Source organism: Cnephaeus nilssonii, assembly GCF_951640355.1.
Source record: "Cnephaeus nilssonii genome assembly, chromosome: 15".
Lineage (NCBI taxonomy): Eukaryota > Metazoa > Chordata > Mammalia > Chiroptera > Vespertilionidae > Cnephaeus > Cnephaeus nilssonii.
This window is the reverse complement of record NC_137086.1, coordinates 65,302,613-65,328,269: the sequence shown is the minus strand read 5'-3', so window position 1 is coordinate 65,328,269 and position 25,657 is coordinate 65,302,613. Positions and strand designations below refer to the sequence as shown.

The window sequence follows — 25,657 nt, the reverse complement described above, 5'->3', positions numbered from 1 at the left end:
GGAGCGCCTTGCTCCGTTCCCCTGCTGCCTGTGGTGTTCTAGGTTGGGAGTCAGGAGAAGGGTGGGCATTTGCCCAGGGATGGGACGCCGCGTGCCAAGCTGGCGTGTCAGGTCCACGCACCTCAGTGCCAGGGTCGAGGTTCCCGCTCCCACTGGCGAGACCTCGAGGCCTAGACTCCTTCCCGTGTTGCATCTCATGTTTCCACTTAGTGTTCCCTTGATATGTATGTGTAATTTTGTTTTTGTTACATGCATCGTGTATGTTGAACCAAATGTAATTTGCTGTTAATACCTTTAGTGACAAACCTAAATGGCCTACTTGTGATGTCCAGTAAGTCTGACTTCCCCGTAGCCTTGTTTCGGTGATAACCTCGTTAGCATTTTGTGAGTGGTATCCTTTATACATGTCATGTTTGATGCACTGGTGATGATGGATAGAATCACTTATTTAACAATGTCTGTTTCTCTTCATGGTTTTGTTAAAAACCAAATTCAACTGAGTGATATTTTAAAGATCTTACTGGTTTTATTCAAAGATTCATGAATCAGCAGCTCATATGGACAGAAAGGAATTCCAAGGAGCTGTGCAAGAGGAAAGGCTTAGGCGGAAGGGAGAGGAGAGGAGGTCATACTGGCCAAAGGTGGGCTGATTGTGACTTTCCTTCAGGGCCGGCAGGGAGTCCACAGGCAGATGTCCTCCCTGGTGCTGGTCAGGGGACTCCATTTCTGGGAGAGGCTGAAACTCTAAGTCTCAGTGTGGTGACCTGGGGCCCAGCACCAGTGACTCGTGTAGGGCCTGTTGTCTTTGTTTGTTTGTTTTACAGCAGGGGTGGGGAACGTCTGGCCGGGGGCTGTATAAGGACCGAGAAATCATGTGGTCTGGCTCTGCCAAGGCAGTAGGGGTGAGTTAATTAAGTGTTTGACCAAATAGAGCAGGCTAATTTTTAAGTTGATAACTTTTATGGCCCTCGAATGATGTTATAAATATCCAAATGGCTCTTGGCAGGAAGAAGGTTCCTTAAACCCGCTCCCAGGCCATTGTGAGTACGTTTATTAGAACCCAGCCAGGCTCGCTCATTTACGTATGATCTGTGGTTGCCCTCTTGCTCCAAGGGGAGGGTGAGCCATTGGAACAGAGACTGTGCGGCTCAAAAAGCCTAAAATACTCACCTGGCCATTTTCCAGGAAACACTGGCCAACCCTGCTGTGCAGGAAGGAATGGGAGTGCAGCCGGAAGCCGCCCCTCGGGAGTCCTTGCCGGCCACTGAACTGGCCCGAGGCGGGTGCGTTTCTGTGACGGCAGGAGGAGGGTGCTCACACCGAGGGCTTGTTAGGGTGAAACTGCCAGGTACTGGGCGGCTCCCAGCATGCTCTCCATGTAATAAATATTAATTCCTTCTCCCCTTTATTACTCATCCCTCGCCCCCGTCCTCCGGTAGTTGCTTGCTTTCTGCATGTGAAAATTTGAGATGAAAAGTAGGTTTTAGTCTTCTAAATATGTAGAAATTAATGTATTTAAAATAGTGCCATTCAGTAGAAGTAAAACATAAGTCACAAGTGTGAGCTAAATGTATAACTTCAAATTTCCTAGTAATCACATTAAGAAGTAGAAAGAAATAGATGAAAATAATTTTAGTAATGCATTTTATTTAGCCCCATGTCATTTCAACTTACAATCAATCAAAAAAGTTACTAGTGAGCTGTTGGATTTTTAAGTTTTTCCTTTTTGTTCTTTCGCATAAGTCTCTGGACTCCAGTGTGCGCTTGCCCTTATAGTAGGACACAGCTGGACGCGCCCACCTCTGCTTCTCCCACGCCCACTGGGAGCCTGTGAGTCCATTCAGTTCTCACACCGCTCCTGGGAAGGGCACCCCCCATCAGGAGGGGCTCAGTCCACAAGAATGTCTAACTTTTGACGCCAGTCCCCAGTCCTGGCCCGCCTGCACTCTGACTGGCTGGCTACACATTGGGGTGTCCAGGACCCCTTCATCGGGTTTCAGTTTGCTGGAATGACACTTTACTGTCCATCAGTGGTTTATTACAGCGGGAATTCCATACGACAAGGTAGTGGAGAGGGGGTGCAGAGCCTGGGCACCCTCCGGCATGCCACCCAGCACCAGTGTGTTCACCAGCCTGAAGTCTATGTGGTTCCAGAGTTTTTATAACCAGGTCTCCAGCTCCCTCCTTCCCTGCAGTTGAGGGGTGGGGCCAAAAGTTTCCACCCTCTAATCACGTGGTTGGTCTTTCCATGTCCAGCCCCTATCCTGCGCGTCCTAGGGCCAACCCCTAGGGCCAACCCCCCCCCCCCCAGTCACTTCATTAGCATACGCTTGGGTGTGACCAGAAGGGGCGAGTTCTGGGTAACCCACCGCCCCTATCACTCAGGAAATTCCAAGCAGCTCTATTCCAGGAGCTGGGGACTAAGACCAGATATATTTTTATTAAACCACGTCAGGACAGCCCTAGAGGGCGCCCCCGCCCTTGGCCTCCCAGCTGGCTGGCCCTACTGAAGGACACTCCTGCTCTGTAAAACAGCTGATGCATTCCTAGTTCACATTCTTTCCTGCCCTCTGCTCACTAATCATGACTCTCACTGTGCTTGCTAACCCCCAGCTCTTAGTTCTCAGGAAGCAACTGCAGGAAAAATATAGTAACATTTCTCAGAAAGCTTAGATACAAGCTGTCTAAAAGCAGCACAGAATTGTGACTCCTTATAATGCCTTACAGAAGAGCTCAGCTGCAGGCGATAGGCATCTGTGGCTGCAGGTGGCTAAGTAAGGAGTGGGCTGTGTGGGTGAAGCCGCAGGCACGGGGTGAATTCCGCCTGGCCGGCCGGGAAGGCCTGTGGGGCCTGTACCTGCAGCCCCGGAGCCAGGCCGTGCACGCACTGCCAGATGTCCACCACGTGCATCAAGGCGCTGCCAGTGAAACTGATTTAGGAGGAAAGCCTGAGAAAAAGGAGGTTTTTTACTCCTCACATGGACTTGGATCTCCCTTCCTTGCATGATGTTTCTGTAATTCTAAATGTTTACTTTTTAGCTTTTTCTTGTAATTTTACTTCAGGAGTCCGGAACCAGAGCCCTGGGTTCAGGTCCTGGCTCCCCCCTCCCCCGGACTGTGAGTTGGGCCGGGTAGCTTACCGCTCAGTGTCTCAGTTGCCTTCACTGGAAAGGGGATTGCTATGAAGATTAAAATGAGTAAAAAACATTGAGAACGGTGCCTGGTACATGACATCATAGTAGTATCTTTGCATGTTTTAAATCACATGATGAAAAGCACTAATAATAAAGAAAAGGTTTATTACAAGAATGAGAGGGAATGGTGAAAGAATGTCCAGGAGCTGTGTGGGTTGGGTGTGGTGGCAAAAGGAATTTCTAAGAATCACAGTTTTTAAAAATGTGATCTTTTGGACACAGCTTACTCAAAATTCTTTAAACTTCAAGGGCTGTCTGATTTTAAAGACCTTTTGTTTTTAAAGAACAGTTTATTGATTTTGAGAGAGACAGAAAGGGAGAGGGAGAAAGAGAGAAAAACATCGATGTGAGAGAGAAACATTGATTGGCTGCCTCCCGCACGTCCCTACAAGGGATTGAGCCCACAACCCAGGCATGTGCCCTGACCTGGAATCGAACCAGCAACTGAGCCACACCAGCCAGGGCAAAGATCTTTCTGAAGGGTAGTGTTCGTATCAGGCTTTTATCTTTCTGAGGTATATACATCAGTGATAAAATAGTGGTTTTTTGCAGCTAAGAAGTGCTGAAGCTTACTGTCAGGTGTGTGTGTGTGTGTGTGTGTATGTGTGTGTGTGTGTGTGACCACAGTGGTCACATTTAAAGTAGTTTCCCCGGGAATAGGAGGCTGTATAGAGCATCGCTCATTTCTGAAGGGCGTAGCCGTGCTCCAGGCGCGTAGGCCATGACTTGTGAAATGCCGAGGCCACAGTTCGGAGTGGAGCCATCTGTGGAGTCTCCGCAGGCTACGTCGCCTCCTGGCATCTGGTATTTAGTGGTCTGAGTTATTTTTTATTCTTTCACATTCAAACATCTTTATTTTAGCAGGTCAAGAAAAAGATTTTTGAAAATATTTTTAGCTTTTTAATATTTCGGGTATTCAAGGAGGTCATTTTGGGGAAGTAAGCAATATTGCATTAAATATTGCTTATAGTCTAAAACATTGTTTCCAGTGTTGACAATTCTGATGTTAATATCACCATTCCTATCCTCTTTTGTAGTTGTCATTCTGACTTCATAGGAAGAAACCTGAAACGCAGTGATATTTTGGCCACATATTTCAAGAGATGTTTCTCATTCCTTGCCATCACACAGCTTAGGTGAGAACTCTTCAGTAGAGGCCGTCTCAGCTCCAGTCGCTGTAACAAAACACCGGGGGCTGGCTGGGCGGCTTAAACAGATACTTACTTCTCCTAGTTCTGGAGGCTGGGAAGTCCCAGAGCCAGGTGCCTGCTGCCCGGGGCCCCGGTGAGGCCGTGCTCCGGGTTGGAGAGGCGGCCATCTCCAGAGGTGCCTCCTACAGCAGAGGGCGGCGGCTCTGGTCTCCTCCTCTCCGAGGGGCGTGTGCCCCATCCCGGGCTGCACTGCCTGACCTCACCTAGACCTGTGACTACCTCCCGGAGGCCTCGCCTCCAGCCGCATCCCCTGGGACCAGGGGCAGCCCACGGAGGTGGGGGCCAAGCATTCAGTCAGTGAGAAGCTGTGGGGACGTGCTCTGGCTTCCCGGCCCTTTCTCGGAGGAAGCACATGCCTGGGTGTGGGCTGACAGTGCTGCCACCAGCTCTCACTCGGGCTTTTCTGTGTGGAGTCCAAACCCTCCTGGTGTCAGGCCTCCTTTCCTGTGTCGGGCCTGCCCATCACTCAGAGCTCTACTTCCCCTACAGCCGTTCTCAGAAGCTTCCTCAGGCCGCCTCTCTCCCTGCCCGGGCAGGGCCAGGGCCTAATTTCCTTCCTCTCCCTCCAACCACCCTTCAGAGGTGAGCCTGTAGACGTTACAGCATCGCTTTGGCTCGAAGTCTCCGGGAGCTGCAGCACGCACGCGCCCTGTGCGCCGCCGCGGGTCCTGCTGAGCGGAGGCTGAGGCGCCGCTCGGAGGGGGAGTGGGGGTGAAGGAAGTGGTGAGTGCTGCTTTTCCTTATCAGGAGCTTCCTAACAGCCTCTCTGAGCCTCTTGGGAACTCTTGACCCCTCTGGCCCTGAGTTTGAGAACCATGGATTTAGACTGTTGGCTTGAACGTTCTCAAGGCCCAGCTCAAACACTCAGCTTGCTTGCTCAGCCCGGAGAGCACCTGCCAGCCCCGGGAGTGAATGGAACGAGACTGCTGCCTTCCCTGCCTGTGTTTCGGTGAGGGTGATGCCCAGGAAAGGAACACCTTCCTGTCTCCCCAGCGAAGGCGGCGGCGTCCTGGTTCTCACCTGAGCCTCTCTGTCCAGCTTCTGTTCGTCCTTGAGATAGTGGTCCAGCGTCAGCTTCTGCCAGTGACTGCATCTTGGGGCTGGATCCTGCCCCCCGCCCCGCCCCCCGCGTTGGCCTCGCAGGCGCGCTGAGCTGGGGCGTCATTGTAGAGGACCCGGGAGGAAAGCAGCACAACTGTGGGCACTGGTTTCCAGGAGCTTGGAGGCATGCTGACTTCCCAGGACAGTTTTTCCCTGAGCTCTGCTTCCTGGAATCGGCATCTTCCCCCTCCCACTTCCACAGCCAGAGCCCCTCCCGGCACCTCCTGCGCCCGCTCTGGCTCAGGTTCTGGTTCGGCACGTGGGTTTCTCTGTCCCCCGGCTGCTGCACTGGGCCCCGGCGCTGCTCAGGCAGACCTGCCTCGCTGCCGGGCCTGCCAGCTCCACCCTGCCTCGCTCACATCACTTTCTGTTTCCTGTGCTCTGCGGTGACCACCTACAGGATGTGAGTATCCTGAGCAGGTAACTTCCATTTCAGTAGAAAGACTCCTGTGGGGCCACTCACTCAAAATCTTCCCTCCTGCCTCAAGCCTGTAGCTCCAATACCCCAAGCCTGTAGCTCCCAATACCCTGGGCCTGTAGCTCCCAATACCCTGGGCCTGTAGCTCCAATACCCTGGGCCTATAGCTCCAATACACCGGGCCTGTAGCTCCAATACCCCAATCCTGTAGCTCCCAATACCCAGGGCCTGTAGCTCCAATACCCCGGGCCTGTAGCTCCAATACCCCAAGCCTGTAGCTCCCAATACCCTGGGCCTGTAGCTCCAATACCCCAAGCCTGTAGCTCCCAATACCCTGGGCCTGTAGCTCCAATACCCCAAGCCTGTAGCTCCCAATACCCCGGGCCTGTAGCTCCCAATACCCTGGGCCTGTAGCTCCAATACCCCGGGCCTGTAGCTCCAATACCCCGGGCCTGTAGCTCCAATACCCGGGGCCTGTAGCTCCAATACCCCGGGCCTGTAGCTCCAATACCCGGGGCCTGTAGCTCCAATACCCCGGGCCTGTAGCTCCCAATACCCTGGGCCTGTAGCTCCAATACCCTGGGCCTATAGCTCCAATACACCGGGCCTGTAGCTCCAATACCCCAAGCCTGTAGCTCCCAATATCCAGGGCCTGTAGCTCCAATACCCCGGGCCTGTAGCTCCAATACCCCAAGCCTGTAGCTCCCAATACCCTGGGCCTGTAGCTCCAATACCCCAAGCCTGTAGCTCCCAATACCCTGGGCCTGTAGCTCCAATACCCCAAGCCTGTAGCTCCCAATACCCCGGGCCTGTAGCTACCAATACCCTGGGCCTGTAGCTCCAATACCCCGGGCCTGTAGCTCCAATACCCCGGGCCTGTAGCTCCAATACCCGGGGCCTGTAGCTCCAATACCCGGGGCCTGTAGCTCCAATACCCCGGGCCTGTAGCTCCAATACCCCGGGCCTGTAGCTCCAATACCCCGGGCCTGTAGCTCCAATACCCGGGGCCTGTAGCTCCAATACCCCGGGCCTGTAGCTCCAATACCCCGGGCTGGGGCGTGAACAACAGAAAGGAGTTCTTCGCAGTTCTGGAGGCTGGAAGTCAGGGTGGTGCCAGCGGGGCCAGGCGAGGGTCAGCCTGCATCCGTCCTCCGGTGGTGGTCGCAGGCCCCTTGTATCCTCCGTGGTGGAAAGGTGCCGGCAGCTGTGGGAGGAGGGCTTTTATGAGGAGCACTAATCCCACCAGGAGGGCTCCCCCCTCAAGACCTGATCACCCCCAGGGCCCCACCACCTCCTATACCATCCCCTCAGGGGTTAGGATTTCCGAGTGAATTTGGGAGGACACAGCCTTCAGACAGCAGCGGGCCCTTGGCGTGCTGGGGTTCACGCAGCTGTTGCTTCTCTGTGCTCTGTTTCCTGGGAAGGTCTGAAGCTCAGGCACCCCTCCAGCGGGTGTCAGCTCCTCTGTGCCCAGCGCTGCCTCAGGCCCGGGATCCTGTGGGGAAGGCGCTTCCTGGAGAGCAGCCTGGTGGCTCCTGGTTTTGCGTGGGTGTGGCCCTGTGGGCGTTCAGGAAGCGTCTGTGTACCTGGTTCAGTGGGTTGGGGAGAGCAGAGAGCCTCACTGGGACGCGCACCTCTGGAAGTCTGGGACGCCGCGCTGGGTGACCTGCGTGCCCCCCAGCGGCTCAGGACCTCTGCCTGTGTCCATGGGCTGACTTGCTCTCAGCGCTTTGTGTTTGAACAAAAACAAAATTGACTTCTCGTCAGAACTGGGTGTCCGCCTGTGCGGGGTACAGGGCCTTTTGCGTCTTGGTGTGTGAGTTCCCAGATTGGTGCATCTGGGCCTGGAGCCCAGTTCCTGTCTGTGAGGGCCCGTGTCCAGGGCCGGTCTGGTCAGCTGTGCCCCAATCACAGACCTGACTGCCAGGCCGTCCCCTGCCTTGGGGGTGGGGGGCCGGGTCTCAAGTTGTCTGGGGCCTCTGGGCATCCCAGAAATCTGTCCACAGCGGAGCCTGCTTACGCTCACACTTATTTAGCAACTCCTGTGCGGCGTCCGTGGGATGTGGTTGAGGCATCCACGGGAGGTCATCTGAGGCAGTGCTGCTTTTGAGTTATGTGTTTGTCTAATGAAATAAGGCGTCAGAAGCTCTACATGCTGTATAATTGGAAAAAAATGCTTTTCAAAACCGTCACCAGCTCGATCCATTGAGAAATTAAGTGCCATGTCGTCTGAATACCTGGTGATCTGATTTTGGCTTACCTTTATTTTGTAAAAAGTTAGCAATAAATGACATCCATTGAGGGGTGGTGTTACGTGTCCGTCCTGTGAAGGTCATTGGCGCTGTGTGTGGAAGCATCCACAGGAATTGGGGGAGGGGCTCAGGACAGGACCAGAGCGCCACCTGCCTGGCGGGGCGAGGCTTCTTCCTCGAATTTGGATTCTTGATGTTTGGGACGGAGAGCTCTGAAGTAAGGGGCGCTGTTCTGAGCTGTGCTCGGCCAGCTCTTTCTCTGCGCCCCCGCCCCCTCCCGCTGTCAGCCCACGCGGATACTCTAAAGCAGACCCCAGATAAGTACCATTTCTTAATGTTATTTTTCAGCAGTGTAATTTTTAATTTAACTTCAAATTGGTTTGTTTAAACTTATTTTCCCTCCCACATGCTTCCCTTTCTCAGGTGTCATTGTAGCGCCCTTCTGAGCTATTTGTCATCGCCCTGGGATTTAGGCGGCAGGGGTGCTGTCCGCAGGCAGGGGTGCTGTCTGCCACTCTGCCTTTCAAGGGAAGACAATCAGCCGATACCCTTTTGAAAACGAGTGTGTTTTTTCTCCCACCTCGGTGCCTGGTTTAGTAACTGAGCTCCGCCCCAGTGTGAATTGCAGGATCCACCCTGAGTCACTTGGATTCTTTTAATGTGATTTTTCCTTTGAGCACTAATCGTGTTCATAATCTCCTTGTCTGCAAACCAGCGGCTTGGAATCGCTGGTTTTGTGGTTACAAAACCAAATAAAATAAAACAGTATTAAGCACGATGCGGCCATCCGCTGCTGCTCGGGGAGTTGACGACTCCCACGGAGGAGTAATTTGAAGCAGCGGTCCCTCGTGTTTTGGTTGGGCTGCTTGGCATAGCTCCACGCCCCTTACTGCCGGCCGCCCTGGGGGGAAGCGGGTGTGAGAGGGCCACGTGCGGCCCTCAGGCCCTACCCAGGTGTGCTCGGCCGTTGATGTCACCTGCAGCTCTCCCTTCCCTCTCATGTCTTGGGTGGGTGGGAGACCCCAGCTTTTGCTCCAGCTAAGACATTACACAGCCTGGATTTTCTGTAACAGACTCAGGTTCCTGCCTTTCACCCCTTATTTCCATAAGCATTCCAAATACCTTGAAATTTCAGTATCGTCTGGAGGCATCCAAAGGAAGTTTGGGGGAGGGGCTCAGGACCCTCATCTCTGAGCATCTGACAGGAGCGCCACTGGCTGGGCGGGCTCTCCCTGGGCCTGGCTGCCGCTGCCTCCCTGCCCAGGAGGCGGCTGCACTGCGGCGCCCTGGGCTGCCCCCTGGCTCAGCAGCGACCTGTGACACTTGGAACACGGCCAGAGGAAGGAACTTGCGGGTTTTCTTCTAGGTCTGGCTGTTGAGTGGCTGGTGCGGGCTAGCTTGCTGGTTCCTCCTCTAGCTGCCCAGTCATCCCAGCCGGGTGATGCCAGCTCTGCCCAGCTCCAGGGACCCTCAGCAATCAGACCACAGGCGACAGGTGGTGAGGAGCGACGGCCTCTGTTTATTTCTGTGTTGACTCGCTTGGGCGTCACCGCTGCTGGCCTCTGCTTGCCCACCCGTAGAGTCGCTCCTGCACCCCCTCCAGGGCCTCTCTGCTAGGAAAATAGGGACGTCTTCGCCACTTCAGACAGGCAGGCTCTAGGACGGGTGGTTGCCCAGTGTGAGAAGGGCCGCAGGAGCCGCAGGGGGAAGACGTGTTATCCAACGTCGGGCACGGAGAAGCTGCTGCTGCCCGGGTCTGGGAAGCAGTTCCCCGAGTCCCAGGCGGGCGCTGCCCCTGCTGCCCCTGCGGAAGCCTGAGCCGAGGTCCTGCCTGCGCAGTGGCGGCTGGAGCCGGCAGCCTTTGCTGCTGCAGCATCTGCCTGGCCAGGAGCCACTCGGGTGGGCAAGGCTTTGCCCTTTCTCCCGCCCTCTCCTGTTGCTCCGGGGCCCCTTTGGCAGGACTAACGAAGAATCCAGCTGGCGAGGGCCTGGAGAACAGAGCTTTCTGGTCTCCAGCCCCAGGGGCACAGAGGAGTGTGACTGGATGGCGGGCTCTGACGCTGCCGGCCACATCTGGCACGGGCTCTCAGGAGTGTGGGGAGTGAAATGACGCGGTGCCAGCTGGCGGGTAGTGGGTCAGTAGAAATGGACCATGGCCGGGGAGCATGCTAATCAGGTCCTCACTGGCTCGGTTTGGGAAACAGAGCAGAAAGGTGAGCATGACCGGCAGTGGACAGCGGTCGTCCGTGCGGCTGCCTGGAGGAACAGTGAGTGGACGCCGGGCAGTGCACTCACGCCAGCTGCTGTGAAGACGCAGCGGGACGGCTCCTGGGGAGGTGATGCTGCGGGCGGAGGGACAGAGCCGCTCCTGGAAGCCCCGGCACAGACGGCTCCCTGCTGTCGGCAGGCAGGAAACCGCCACGTGCATTTTGAACGTGCGGAGCTCTCCTTCATAGCTCGCAGTTGAAGAGATCAGTTGGGGTGCTGGCTGACAAGATTCAAGCACCCGCAAATGGGCTTCGCTGGGCCATCAGCCTCTGCTTCTCTTCCAGCAGCTGGAAGCCTTCCTGTTCGCGGCCTGGACTTGATGCCTCTCCCAGCTCCCCGCTCCCTCCTTGGCATCTGTCCCCCTTCCGTCTCCTCCAGTTGTGCCCGGAGGAGCTGCCAGGAGGCAGGTGACAGCAGCCCTCCTGAGCTCCCTGGAGCCAGAGAAGTTGCCCCAGCGAAAGGTGTCTTACGAAGGGATGTGGGCAGGCTGGTGGGACTGGGCCCAGGGCTCAGCGGGTGTGGGGGACTTGGGAAGCCCCCGGCCACTCTGCCCTCTGCAGACTGGCCGTCCCTCGCAGCACCCGAGGCAGGAGGCGGCCTCCACCACCAGCAGGAGTGTGCGTCCAGCAGAGGCGTTCTGAGCTCCGCCTCCGGGGGAGGCCCTCCTTGGCCCAGGGGGTCAGATGCCCACTTTGAGCCCATCAGTGGGCCACCCTTGTGGGGAGGAGGTGGTTCTGACCATGTGCCTGGGGCTGGAGAAGGGCAGCTGAGGGCAGAGGGGAGGCCGCTGGCCCAGCCTCCCGGGGAGGGGGCACAGCAAGCGTCCATGCAGTCCTGCCAGTGCCACGCCCCGGCCGCGGGCGCACCGTCTGCTGGGCCCCCTGTGCGTCGCTGCTGACACTGTAGATGCAGTGCCCTTAACTACTGGTTGGTGTCTAAAGTGGGATCATGGTTATTTAAAAAGAGCTTCACAGATATGCTCTAAGACCATATTTCTTTAAACTCAGGAGTTTGGTTTTGTTAAACTATTAAAATTTGAGAAATGATTGAGAATAACTTTATTAGGAATGTTTAGTACAATATGCTTATTAGAATCACTCTGAAAGAACAAAAAAGACTAACACTCAGGGCTCTCATTTATTTTTCAATTTGATTTGACTGCTTTAAAATTTTCTGATTTAAGTACAGTTGGTGTACAGTATTTACTTCAGGTGTACAGTGCAGCGATTTGATACTTGTGTACCTCACGGTGTGCTCCTAATTCTGGTAACCGTCTGCCACCGTGCCAAGTGATCACACCATTACTGACTGTCTCCGTTCACCTTCTCATCCATCCCCCCTCCCCTCTGGCAGCCATCAGTTTGATCTCTTTTAAAAAAATCTTTTTGCATTAATTTAACTAAAGGGGATACTTGAAGTCAATTGCCTTTTAATCATTACATAGTCCTTTGTTAGAGTGTATGGCAGTATCCCTTCACCTTCTCCTGAGCGGGAGGTGGCACGTTACAGCGAGCTTGGTGTCCTGGGACCGACACGGCCCTGCATCCAGGCGTCAGGGGACCCGTTCGTGCTCTGTGCGCCCTGACCAGCCCCGTGGAGTGGGGCACAGGTGGGGGAAGGGAAGAAAGAACTCTAACTTTATTCCACTAATAATGCAGCTTTTGAATTGTGCCTCTTGACTAGTCCGTGGTTTAAAACACACTCAGACCCTGGCTGGTGTGGTTCAGTTGTTGAGCATCGTCCCCTGCACCTGGAGTTCGCTGGTTAGATTCCCAGGCAGGGCACAGGCCTGGGTTGCTGGCTCTATCCCTAGTGGGGGGCATGCAGGAGACACCTGATTGATGTAACCCTCTCTCATCAATGTTTCTCTCTCCCTCTCCCTATCTCTCTAAAATCAGTAACAAAAAACATTTAGACACACGTCCACTCACACTCACCACGTCCACATGCACGTGGAGTTCATGCTCCGTGGGGTGGGCTTAGTTTTCCTAGCTGGCAAAAGGACGGACCGACGCGACCAGACCCCTTCGCCTGCTGGGTTTGCCTGCTGCTGACATGCTGTGTATGCACCCAGACTTTACAACTGACCGGGTTCTCTGGATTTACGCAGTTGCTATTCCTCCATTATTTAATTCAGCTGCACTATGCATAACCCCCCTTCTCCCATTTATTTAGTTTTGCCTTTTCCTTGTGATGTGGCATGATTTTAACTAAGCACAGTTTTCATGCACTAGAAATGAGGCATATCTATAATAATAAAAGCGTAATATGCTAATTAGACGACAGCTGGACAACCTTCCCGATGTCCTTCGGGACTTCCGGACCAAGCTGGGGCTGTGAGGGCCGAGGTAATCACCGCAGCTGCAAGGGCCCAGGCAAGTCACCCTGGCTGTGAGGGCCGAGTCCCTTGCACGAATTTCGTGCATTGGGCCTCTAGTATTTTATAATAGAAAAACATTTCTGATTGCAAAATTAACCAAAAATAATAAATATTTAAAGTATTTTAAAAAATTTTAAAGTGAAAATTTCAGTAATAAACCTTTGGTTCTCAGCATCTAGATTAAATTGGGGCCTGATCATCATTAAATATTCAGATATCTATGACCACATTTCCGTAATATGGTTTTCATATCTGTAAATTTACCTAAAGGACTCACCCCAGCCACCCGTATTTTTATTGATGTGTCTGGGTTAAAAGTCTAATGTTCGTACTCAAGCCCTGCTTCTACATCATGTCCCAAGCGTATGGAATACGGCGACCGGGCTTTCCTGTCCACACCAGGGTGCCCCGAGTTTGAAAGCGGAGCCGTGGTAACTGCGCGGAGCCTGCAGCCACAGTGCAGTGTGTGCGGCCGCTGCAGCCTGCGTGGCCTTGCCTCTCCGCGGTCGCCCGCTCACGCCTCTGGCTCCCCTGCCTGCGTCCTGTCTTCCTGCCCCGTATTCTCTCCATCCATCAGCCTCTTTTATCGTGACAGGAGTTCCTTTTCCAAGTCGTAGATCTAATTGTTTCGGTTCTTTCTCTAAAAACTTGTGGATCCCCATTTCATGGAGGATAAAGTCTGGGCTCCTTCATGGTATTAAAAGGCCTTAAAAAACTGACTTTTGCTTCATCTTCGATCACTTAGCCCTTGTAAATTTCACGCTGGTTGTTCCCAGCGAGGCCCTGCACATCACACCTCTGTGCCGTTGCACATGCTGTCCCTGGTGCCTGGCCTGCCCCCCTCCCCTCCCACTGCTTCCCTCCTTGCCATGTTGCAGGATAGAATGGTATCTCTCCTTTGAAGCTAGAACTGTGGCCCCCTCCTAGGCCTCCTAGTTCATGCCCATCCGTCTCTTAATGCTCATGCACTCAGTCCTGGGAGGCCGCCCACCCTGTGGTAAAGATCTGGTCCCCTGGCATGCATCATGGCCTTCCACTCGGCACTGTACGATCTGGGGCTGGTAAGGCTCTTGTGCCTCAGTTTTCTCAGCTGGAAAGCGGGACGATCGTACTTCTCCTGGGATAGTCGTTGGGTTGATAAAGCGGAATGCCTCGAAAGCCTGTTCCTGACCCAGCAGTCAGTGTTCTGTGGCCGGCGTGGCTGTCACCTGTGGTGTGATGGCCTGTATGGTGTCTGTTTCTCCCTCTGGAGCCCGAGTCTGAGGCAAAGGGCTCTGGCGGCGTAGTTGGTGCACTGTTCGCTGCAGGAATTGGCGTGTGTGACTATGTACTACTCCCCTTTAGTGTAAAGGTCTTTAATTGAGATTAAGTACATACGGCTGCCCGTCTATGCACTCCGGGGGCTGGGGCAGGGCGGCCAGAACTGAGCATCCCCAGCCCCAGAGCAGAGGTGAGCCCGTCTGGGAGCCGACAGCTGTGTGGAGAGTGGTTGCACACCCCAGGCGTTCCCCTTCGACCCCACAGCACCTGGTGGGACCTGCCAGAGGCGGAGACTGACAGGCAGTGGACCCAGGAGTGACTCGGGGCACGTGCAGCGTGGGCGCAGCCGCCACCGTCCAGCCGGGCGATCACAGGCCAGTCAGCCCTGCAGGGAAGCAGGTACAGCTCCCCGCCCCCTGGGCACATGCCACCCCACTGGCCTGGGGAAAGCGGGAAGCTTGGCGAGGTCAGGGCCGCAGAGAGCGAGCAGGAGGACGCAGCACTGTCAGGCTGGGCGCACAGCTCCAGCGCCTGCGCAGTCTGTCCGCAGGCGGTGTCCCTGCCTCTTAGAGTGGGTCACCGGGCACCCTCTGACCTGACTGGCCATGCGATGGAACTGCCTGGCAAAGGGGAAGGAACAGCAGCGGGAACCAGACGCTAGTGGGTTCAGGAGGGGGCGCTGGGAGCCAGGGCCCTGTGTAGCCAGCACTCCTCACGCAAGACTTGCTGTAGGAGTTGAACTGACTTGAATCATTAAGAAGAAAGTGCTCAGGACACAGGACAATTCTTCCCACGTCCTCAAAGGGCCTTTAGCCCAACCGTGCCCGGAGGTGGAGGGCGTGGCAGGGGTTTGAAGGGGGTGTTGTCTTGGAGGCAAGGGGAGAAAGCGGGTGACGGCCCCCCATCTATGGGAGGCTGGGGGGCTGTGCCTGTGAAACCACCAGTCCTCCTTCGCCCGGGCTTCACCCATCTGCTGACGGCCGGACCAGAAGGTCATCCTGCTACTCAGGATATTCAGAAGCGGTGAGCGTGGGGTAGAGAGAGACCACTCGTGAGCGGCTCCCACTCTGGGAGGAACCACAAGCCGCTTCTCCAGCCAAAGGCTGACCCCACCGCCTGTGATCTCCACGCTGGCCGCGTCTTTATAAACCAGCGGGTGCAGGCGCGCCTGTGGCCACCCTCCCTCCCCTTCCCTGGTCTTCTTTTCCCTGGAAAGGAGAGGGAGGAGGGGACAGAATCCAGACCTGGAAAATCAGGTCCTCGGCCCGGAGCCCCTCCCTCAGCTTCGGGGACCCCACAGGCCTCACTCTCCTCACCCCCCACCACTTATCACACTCAGACCTTGCTTTCCCGTCAGGAAAGTGGGTCGCTGACAGGATGAAATGCAATAATTTAAGCATCAAGTCTCAACACAGTGCCTGGCATGCGCTGAGCACAAACGGTGGTGGTGTCCTTATTCGTGAGGATGTATGGGCTCCGCTGCTGTGAGTTTTTGTAAATGACGTTTACACCAGGAATGGAGGGAACGCGGCAGCCACCCAGAGGTGTTGTGAAAGAAGAATATGTCATATTGAGGGATGGGATGGGGTGCTGGACTCGCGGGAGAAGAGCAGTTTTGAACAGACTGTGTACTCGAGCCTGGCAGGTGGGAGGCTGGGCCTGGCCGCAGTCTCTGTGCTAAGGTGCTACCGAGATGTTCACTGTTCTGCAGGGTGATCTGAGCTGCTTAGGACACAGTTTAGGGTAAAAGGCAGAGTGAGCGATTAAATGGGGCCCATGTTCCGGTTCTGCCACGTAGCTCACTTGCAACATGCTTTTTATTTAGGGTGAACACAGCGTGATGCGAGGTGACAAGCTGGCCTTCCCGGCTGGTGTGAACACCGCACACCCGAGTAGCCTGTGTTAGGACGTGGTGGCTCCGCAGTGGGTGGACGGACTGGGAGGCAGCCGTGAGGGGAGAATGATGGCCTGCTTCCCCACCTGGCTCCTGTGAGGGTTGTAAAATGTGTCGGCACGAAGAAACCCCAAAAATCTCCCAATCACGGTCCTACATAATGTGTTTGGGAGACATTTTCTCTAGTAAAAAATGGAAAGTGAAAACGCCAGCTCCTTTTTGTAAGTTTCACAACAGGTGGCCTGCTCCCTGAGCCCGGGATGCGGCGTCTCGCAGAGGTGGTTCGGGAACGAGGATTTTTCTTTCCGGAAGTAGGAGTCATTCTTTTCTCCCTTTACATCATAGCCTGTAACCACCAGAAGTATAAACGTATTTGGAATTTGTAGGACAAGATGAAATCCCTCTTTCCCTGCAGAAGATAAGGGCATCCTTGCACTTTAGGGTCACCTTGCAGTTCCCTCGACGCCCTTCAGCTCGGCTCTGGTCCCGCCTGTGGCTCGCGCTGAAATTCTGCGTATGGCACTTGGCAGGGATGCAGTCCATCTTTATCCCGGAACGTGTTTACTGTGTTACTTTTCATAGAGATTTGCCGACCTGTTCCCAGCCCATTGGCGGGCGCAGTGAGAAGTATTTCCACCGCTGACTGAGCTCGGGGTGAAGGGTTGAGGAGGGATGTATTTGCTTACATGGCAAGCTGTTTGCAACAACCTTTTCAGGCCAGTGAGTGCTGGTCCTGGTTTTATTGAGGTGAGGGGCATGTTCCATTCAGGGAACATTGGTGTTTCCACTGTGTCCCAGGACTGCACAGAGGGGGGACACGCCGTTCTTCCTTCCCACGGCCAGTGGGGGAGGTTGAGGGTGTGCAATGTAGCGAGGGCTTCAGGTTTTCACCATGTAGGTGAGCATAAAAGCACGCTCATCATTCCTCTCATAATACTAATTACTAAGGTTTAAGCCAAGCACACGTCTGGGTCAGGCCGTTATAAATGCTTTCCATAGATTCTCAGTTGATCGAGGGGAAACTATAGCAGCATCACCACTGTGAACAGGGGGAGAAACGTCTGGCCCTGCAGGGGACCCGTCATTCGGTCACTGGTGCTCTGACATTTCCCATCTCAGTGTCTGACAGCGGACGGGTTCACAGCACTGAGCGCAGGGCCTGGCGCCGCGGGAAGGTGGGGTGTAGCTGGGCAGCCCCGCGGCTCGGGTCAGAGCGCTTCCTGCAGCCGGCACTGCTTCTCTGTGGTGTCGCTAGAGCCGAGATGGTTGTGGTGTTTGTCTCCGAGGGAAGGGATCGGACTGTCACCCTCTCCCCCCGAAGAGCCTGGTTGGAAGGTCCCTTCACCTGAGACGCCTGGAACCCCGGGAAAAACCAGCCATGATGTCATGCAGGGGAACATAGGAGAGAAGCCCCTTTTATTCAGAAGACGAGAATAAAACAATCAAGTCACTCCACCAAAAACAACCGCACTTGAGTGCTGCCTGGTGTAGCTCTTCTCATGACCGGGCGGCCCCACACAGCTTTGTCTGCATGAACACAGGAGAGAGGTCACACGTAAAGCAGCATGATGGAGCGGGAGCCGTCTGACCTCATCCGCCAGCCCAGGCTCATCCCAGTGTGTCCTTCACCTGCGCAGCCCTGTCGGCAGCGCTGAGCCTGCCCCTCTGAGTTGGGGTGCCCCTCTGCTGTCAGCACTGAGCCTGCCCCTCTGAGTGGGGGTGCCCCCTGCCACCCAGCACTGAGCCTGCCCCTCTGAGTGGGGTGCCCCCTGCCGCCCAGCACTGAGCCTGCCCCTCTGAGTGGGGTGCCCCCTGCCGCCCAGCACTGAGCCTGCCCCTCTGAGTGGGGTGCCCCCTGCCGCCCAGCACTGAGCCTGCCCCTCTCAGTGGGGTGCCCCCTGCCGTCCAGCACTGAGCCTGCCCCTCTCAGTGGGGTGCCCCCTGCCTCCAGCACTGAGCCTGCCCCCCCCCAAGTGGGGTGCCCCCTGCCACCAGCACTGAGCCTGCCCCCCCCAAGTGGGGTGCCCCCTGCCACCAGCACTGAGCCTGCCCCCCCCCCAAGTGGGGTGCCCCCTGCTGACAGCAAGGCTGGGGTCCCCTTGCTCCTGGGCCGTGATGGCTGCCTTTGCGGTGTGTATGAGGAGCCAGGAGAAGTTGGTCAGGAGCGGAATGTCACTTCCGGAGTTAGTGGAGCTGGGGTAGGAGGCTTACCTCACAGGAAGTGGTCTGTCTGCTTAAGGGTTGTCATCTGGTGTGTTGAGGAGAATGAATGGCTGCAGCTGGCAGCGTGAAGGCTTCCGGCCCAGGGCACACAGGTGATTTAAGCCCGACCGTCCTTTTCCTTGTATCTGCTATCTGTCTAATTTTTTGCATCTTTTCATTCGTGTGAATGTGTGTTCACTCTTTGCCCATCTGTCAGTTTTCTCATTTACCTCTGGCTTCTGTGCCTTATTCTCATGTCCCTTCCTTTGTGTATTTCTCTATCAATTAATCAATCCATTTATCCAGGCTTTTATGGGTCATTCCTCTGTCCAGGGCCCCATGCTTAGTGTGTAGATGGAACGGTATATTAGCCTCAGCACCCCGCACAGGGAAGATAGAGGTATGTTTACAGCCGGTTCCGATACCAAAGAAATGATACTTACTCTGTCTGTGGGGTAACAAGACGTCACTAGCTGAGCACTTGCTGGGTGCCAGGCCGGCTCTGAGCACTCACCCACCTGGCTTCGGAGCAGCAATCGGCAGAGTGGGCCCGGGTGGGCCCGGGTGGGCGAGCTGGCTCAGGCCTGTCCCGAAAGGGCCCTGGGTTTGGAGACTTTGCCTCCAGGCTTGGGGTTGGCCTTGACCTCCACTAGAATTTTGTGTGTGTCTCTCTCTCTAGGCACCAGGCGCTAGGCCTTCCTTCAGCGCCGGCTGTGACCATGCACCAAAGCCTTTTGTGCGGTCCTGGCCTCGCCAGCTCACTGCGCGGGGGAGTGCTGGCTGCCGCTGGCGGGCTGCCGCCGCCCCACCTGCCTACGTCCCACCTCAGCTGCTCTCTTGTTCTTCTGCCTCTTCCAGTCCTGGCCTCTGCCCGCTTTGGTTTTACCCTCCCCTGCCTTTGTCCGCCACCGCTCCCCTGGGCCTGCCTCGCGCGCCCCTGGGTGGTTCCTTCCCACCCGTACAGGAGGCCGGCAGTGCCGCTCTGGCCCCAGCTCCTGTCTGGGAATGTTATGGATTGAAATGTGTCTTCCCCCGTATTCATATGTTGAAGCCCTATCCCCCCACTCCACCCCCCACCCCACTGTGTTCGGAGATGGGGCCTCTAAGGAATTAAGGGAAGTTAAATGAGGACATGCGGGTGGGGCCCGGATGCAGTAGGGTTAGTGTCCTCATGAGAGGAGCACCAGGCAGCTTGCTCTCTTGCTGCTGTGTGAGGGCGCGCGAGGATGTGCAAGCCAGGAGCAGAGCCCTCAGCAGGCCTCACATCCTGACCCCTGGGTCTGGGTCCACAGCCACCACGACTGTGAAAAACTTGCAGTGTTTTCTTAGGCAGCCCGAGCGGACAAATGCAGTGGGCTCACCTGCCCATCACGGCGGGGAGACGTCCTTACGGGGCACAGGGGGATGACCACCCGCAGCCCCTCCCATGAGAGCATCTTGCCAGCCCGGTTCCTTCCTGCAGGGAACCAGGCCTGAGGGCAGGGAGGGGTGGGGTGAGAGCCAGGCCTGTGCCTGTGCTGGGGAAGCACGGGACTTGGTGGGACAGTCTGTGAGGAGGATTCTCCGAAAGGCGGGGGCCTCTGGGGGGCCTTGCCGAAGGCGCAGCCCCTGCCTTGACTTTTCCAAACAAATCCAAGCCCCGGGTGTTTTGCTAGAACCTCTCTGTTTAGTCCTTTAGACCCGACCTTGAAGAAGCACATACTTTCTCAAGGATGCTGACCCTGCTGATTGTATCTAATAGTTAATTTTAGTTCAAGCTGTTGTGACAATAAAAGCCTTAGAGGCAGGCGGACAGTGTACTTGGTGGCGATAGCCAAGTCGTGCTTAGCCTCTCTTTCACAGAAACTGTGTCAGAGCATCAGGCATCGTCGCTCAGGGTCTGCGTCAGCCCCGGCACGCTCGCTCGGTCAGGGTGAGCCTGCTCCTCTGCGATGAGAACCACAGCCACGCCCTGACTCGGGTCGCTGGTGTTTTGGAGGCCGGAATGGACCTGGGGCTCCCCGCCAGGGGCAAATCCGGTTTGGAATGAAGTTCTTCCTAGATTGGTTCTGCTTGAACCTGGATGCAAAGGTGAGGGCGTTGGCTGTGTAAAATGTTCTCAGGCAACTCGACACACACACACACACACACACACACACACACACACACATATTGCAGAATAGGCAAAGGACCCAGATAGATACTTCTCCAAAGGGGACATACAGATGGCCAATAGAATGTCAAATGATGTCCATCATCACTAATAGTCGGAGAAATTCAAATGGAAACCACAATGACGTATCACCTCACACCTGTCAGAATGGCTACCATCAACAAATCAACAATTGACAAGTGCTGGCGAGGATGCGGAGAAAAGGGAACCCTCGTGCACTGCTGGTGGGAATGCAGACTGGTGCAGCCACTGTGGAGAACAGTATGGAGGGTCCTTAAAAAATTAAAAATGGAAGTGCTTTATAAGCCAGCAATTCCCAAAACACCAACCCAAAAGAATATATGCACCCCTATATTCATGCAGTGTTATTTACAATAGTCAAGATCGGGAAGCAGCTGTGGGACATTTACACAATGGAATACTGCTCGGCTGTAAAAAAGGAAATCTTACCATTTGCTACAGTGAAAAAATCAGTCAGACAAGTACCATACGATCTCATTTATATAATAAGTGAACAAATAAAATAGAAACGGAGTCATAGAGAACAGACTGTTGTCAGAGGGGTGGGGGTTTAGGGGGTTGGTGAAAAACGTGAAGGAATTAAGAAGTTCAAATTGGTAGTTACAAAATAGTCCCAGGGATGTGAAGTACAGCATAGGGCACACAGGGCTGGGTAAAAGTAGGTTTACAGGTTGTGGTCATATGTACGCTTGAAATCAGGTCTCTAATAATGTTTTTCTTTGAGAAAAAATTAACCTAGCCTGGCGGTGTGGCTCAGTGGCTGAGTGTTGACCCATGAACCAGGAGGTCACGGTTCGATTCCCGGTCATGGCACATGCCTGGGTTGTGGGCTGAACCCCAGTAGGGGGCGTGCAGGAGGCAGTCCAATGATTCTCTCTCATCACTGTGTTTCTCTTTCTCTCTCTCTCCTCAATAAAAACATATTTTAAAAAAATTAACCTATTTCTTTGGATCCAAATAAGAGTTTTTTGCAATTGAAGAAATATTTGCCTGGTATTTTCGTGTTTTTCTTTTTTTTTTTTTTCTGATGAAAGTGATTCTCTTGCTAGGTAACAGCCTAATGTGGGCGATAAAATGTGTCTGAGAAACACATTGTCCAGCTTTGCTGCCGATCATCCTCTTGTGTGAGGATCTAGTCCTGTGGTTCCCCGTTCTCGAATTTACCCTTGGTCCGCTGCTAACTCTGAGGGCTCTTTTGCTACCTCCTCCTGCCACCCCTCACCCCTCACCCCCCCAGTTTCAGCCCCAGAGTCTGGGGTGGGCCCCTATAATTTACATGTCTGAGATGCGCCCAGATGCTGCTGCAGATCAGGGCCCTGTGGAGAGTCAGTGCCTGGCCACCGGATAGCAAAGAGCCGATGGAGAAGAGCAGCAGGTCACTAAGGTTCAAAACTGCTGTCCACCCCCCTGCCTTCACGCACTGCTGGGGGAGCAGCTGAGCCGCCCCCCGGGCAGGGCCTGTAATCAGAGGGAGCGGGCCAGAGCAGACCGGCTTCTCAAAGCACCCCAGGTTTTACTGCTTCTGCTGGTAGAAACATTGATTTGTGAGATAAAAATCCGGCAAAGTTATTTTTTCTTCATCAGAGCCCGTAAATAGACTGCACATTAAACATGAAGTTGAGCCATTAAGGAGCTCAGCAGAATCTGTTGATCGGTTACTGCTGCAGGCTCTCCCTCCCTCACTGGCTGCGGCTTGCACAATTGCAGCCCCTGTTTGTAGGGCTCTTGCTCTGCTGCCCAAAGTGATAACCCGCGCTGGGCTCTGGCTTCCCGGGACCCGCGGCTGGCCCGTGTCCAGGCATGGGAGACGGGTAAGGTCTGCCTGGGCACTGTGCTGGCAAGTGGTCCCTGGGCAGGCAGCCTGGGAGTCCGGTCACCCCCTCTGTCCCCTTCTTGCCACTCCGCCCACCCGAGAGGAGGCGCGGCTGGCGCTGTAGCCGGCCCTTTGTGGAGTGTGCCGGGCGGTGCCGCCTGGTGTCTCACCGCTCGGTGGGTGTCAGAGACGGAGAACAGCGGAACACTGCTCGTCACCGCTGCTCTGAGCTGCTCTGAGCACACATATTCTTCCAAATTCTTCCCGACTACGCCAGAGTAGGTTCCTTCTCGAACCCTGCTCGCTACACTCACTGTCGGGCCCGAGCCCCTCTGCCAGGGCTGGACCTTCTTGGACGCCGGGTCTCAGAGGGAGAAGCCAGGAGAAGCTGAGAGCATATAAGAAGAAGTCTTTATTGCAGAAGCCAGTGGCCATAAGCCATTAGCCAAAACAGCTCTTCACAGCCAAGTCCATACAGGCAGCCGTACCTCGGCTGGTAAGTACATTTCCTTCCCACATAGTAGCATTCGTCTCTGTACCCACAGCTGTTGGACCTATAGCTTTACATGGCAGTATGCCTGAGCTCCCTTAGCTGCAGCCTCGGCAGCTGCTCCTGTCTCCCTGCCCAGCACCCTGGCTGGTCTCTGCAGCCTCACATAGGAACTCCCTCTGAGCTTCACTCTCAGCACCGTGGCTGGGTAGCATGGTAGCTACATCTGAGCTCTTAGCCTTCCATCGTAGCCGTACCAGCTCTCGGCTCCGTCGGACCGCTCTAGCCTTTCCCCTGCCCACTGACCAGCTAGCAACATGTTATTACTACTTAGACAAAAGAGGCCTCTAGCCAACAATGACATCAGTCACTGGGCTGTAGCAGGACACAGTGACAGAGAGATTGTGCTGCGTCCTTGCACCTGTGTTGTCCCTGGACATTCCGATTAGGATTCCCATGTTCAGAGTGGCCTTGGCCATCTGGCGTGCTATCAAAAGGCCTCCACACTCTGAGTGGCCTTGACTCTCCGGGGCTCTGGCGTGGCTCCCACAGTGGGCATCTCACTGCCCGCCAACCTCTCCTCACTGTCAGGCGAAGGGGCTCAGCACATGGTGGGTGGCTGGAGCCCCGCCTTGGCCTCCGCTCTCAGCACACCTGGGGCCGGGGGAGGGAAGGGAAGTAGGTGGAGCCCGTCTTCAGTGGGCTCAGCCTCTTCCTTTCAGGCTGCTCATGCTCCAGGTGGGCCTTGTCGCCAGGTGCGTGCGCGGACCAGACCTGGGTAGAATGTTGGTCCTGTTGCTTTACCTGAGTTCCGCCTGGGAGCCAGAACCCTGCCATCCCCCCGTTCACACCAACACTTAGAACTGCTTTGTCGTCATTAGAAATTGACAAGAATTAGACCACACACTTGGTCTGTTGCCTCCAGGTCAAGAGACTCCGGAGAACCCCCTGAGGAAGGGGCATAACTGACACCCTGCCTGTGTGAGCCCCTGAAAGGGCCTGGGCCCCACCATTGACACCTCCATTGTCATCTGTTAAATGAAGGTGTAGAGCAGGAGATCTCTACTTCCTCCCTCAGGGCTGTGTTGGTTTCATCCGGAGAAGCCTCACTGGTAAGAAATTGGTCCTTTTTCGTCTCTCCTCCCACTAGCCCCCTGTGCTTCCTTCCTCCTCACGCGGGAGAAGAGAGAACTGGCCCTTGTAGCTCTGAGTTTCAGGACGACTGCGCTTTGGGGCTGGAGGGTCAGGAGGGTGTACAGGACCCGTGCTTCACGGTAACAACGAAGAGAGTTCATTTCCTCCCAGTCCTCGCCAGCCAGCTCGTCCAGCAGTCTGCCTTCGCTTCCTATCCGTGGGATGGCCTCGATCTCTCCGTGTGCCCGAGCAGCCGATTGCGTGTTTATGCAGCACCCGTGTGACCGGCTTAGGTGTACACGTCCCTGGAGAAAGGGGCCTGTGTGAGAGCACTGCCCAGTGCCGCACACGTGCTCGCGGCCCGCGCCGGGAGGGGCGCGGTTGGTCTGTGGTCTGTGACGACACGGCTGCTCTTGGGAGTGGTCTTGATAGGACACTGATGGTATTAATATCTGTCCTATATTTAACATCGGAATAAATTCTCAAGATTTTATTGAACGAACTGATTATTCTTGTGTGTGTGTATGAGGGTTGGTTCAAACTTCCAAAACACTTGGAGATTTTCTTTGGAACTATATTCATCTAAATGCCTACACTCTCCAGCGGCTGAGTTTTGAAGCAAATCCCAGATATCAGTTCCTTTCATCTGTAAATATTTCAGTAACAGTAACTCCGGGATATTACCAAACATGCAGCAGTGTGTAAATTCCCCCTATCTCAGAAACCTTATTTAGCATTGGGTTGTGAAACCTAGAACCAGAGATTGCAGTTGGAGGACCTATTTGTTTCTCCGCCCTCTTATTTCTTTATTTTTATTCCATTGTTTATTATTTTAGTCATTCATTTCATTATTTCTTTTGAAAGTCGCAGACTGATTTGTTGGGGTAGCCTAGTCTGTCCCCGGGGTTTCCCACAGCTGAACCTCGCTAACCAGACCCCGTTGACCAGCGTTTCTGTCTCCGTGTGTCCTGCACGTTCCCGTTAGATCTCAGCCGATTCCGGTGTGATTTCCTGGCAGGACTCTCCGTGGGCTGAGCAAGCTCCCAGCAGAAGAACATGGGAGCCAGCAGCCTTGCCGATTGCTGGCTGCAAAGTGGTGACATCCGGGCCCTCTCCTTCCCCCCACAGCCACTCGAGGAGAGTGCCCAGCCCTTATGCTGAGGTACATTACACAGGGACGTCTTGGCCTTTATTTGGCAATTTTCAGAATAAGGAGTTCTGATTTCTCAGCATTCTCCACAAGCCACCAGTGAGGCCGTGTGTGTAGAGAAGTGATGAGCTAATGATTTAAGGCATTGCTGAAGGAGTTTCATCAGCTGACATCCCTGTTGCTGCTCAGGTGGCCGCTGCAGCCAGGGTCACCCTCTGCACGCCCCTGAGATCCGTGCCATTGGCATGGAAGGCTGGAGCCGCGGCGCCACAGGCTCCTCCAGCCACAGGTCCCCATTTCTCCAGAGACCATGGTCTGTGGTCCCAACAGTAGGAAATGGAATTGGGGACTTTGGTTTGGGAGTTAGGGACACTCATTATTCCTGGGTTGGTCATTGTGTCTGGGCCTTTTGTGTTTTTTTTTGTTTTTTTGTTTTAAAATTGATTTTTTACAGAGAGGAAGGGAGAGGGATAGAGTTAGAAACATCGATGAGAGAGAAACATCGACCAGCTGCCTCCTGCACACCCCCCACTGGGGATGTGCCCGCAACCAAGGTACATGCCCTTGACCGGAATTGAACCTGGGACCTTTCAGTCCGCAGACCGACACTCTATCCACTGAGCCAAACCAGTTTCGGCTGGGCCTTTTTTGTTTTTAACATGATCTACTAAAGGCCCCATGCACGAAATTCGTGCACTGAGGGGTGGGGGTAGGCTC

General features: G+C 54.8%; 1 protein-coding gene across 2 annotated transcripts in view; it reads left to right on the top strand.

Moving 5' to 3' along the window:
* NCK2 (NCK adaptor protein 2) overlaps positions 1–25,657 on the top strand; it is a 152,788-nt gene that overhangs the window by 23,481 nt on the left and 103,650 nt on the right. The window contains exon 1 of one of the 2 annotated variants that reach the window (XM_079792639.1): positions 4,108–5,909. The exons of the other annotated variant lie outside the window; for it this stretch is intronic. The gene's annotated coding sequence lies outside the window, so the exon portion shown is untranslated. Of the gene's footprint in view, positions 1–4,107; positions 5,910–25,657 lie in introns of those variants that run through there. 2 annotated transcript variants of the gene reach the window in all.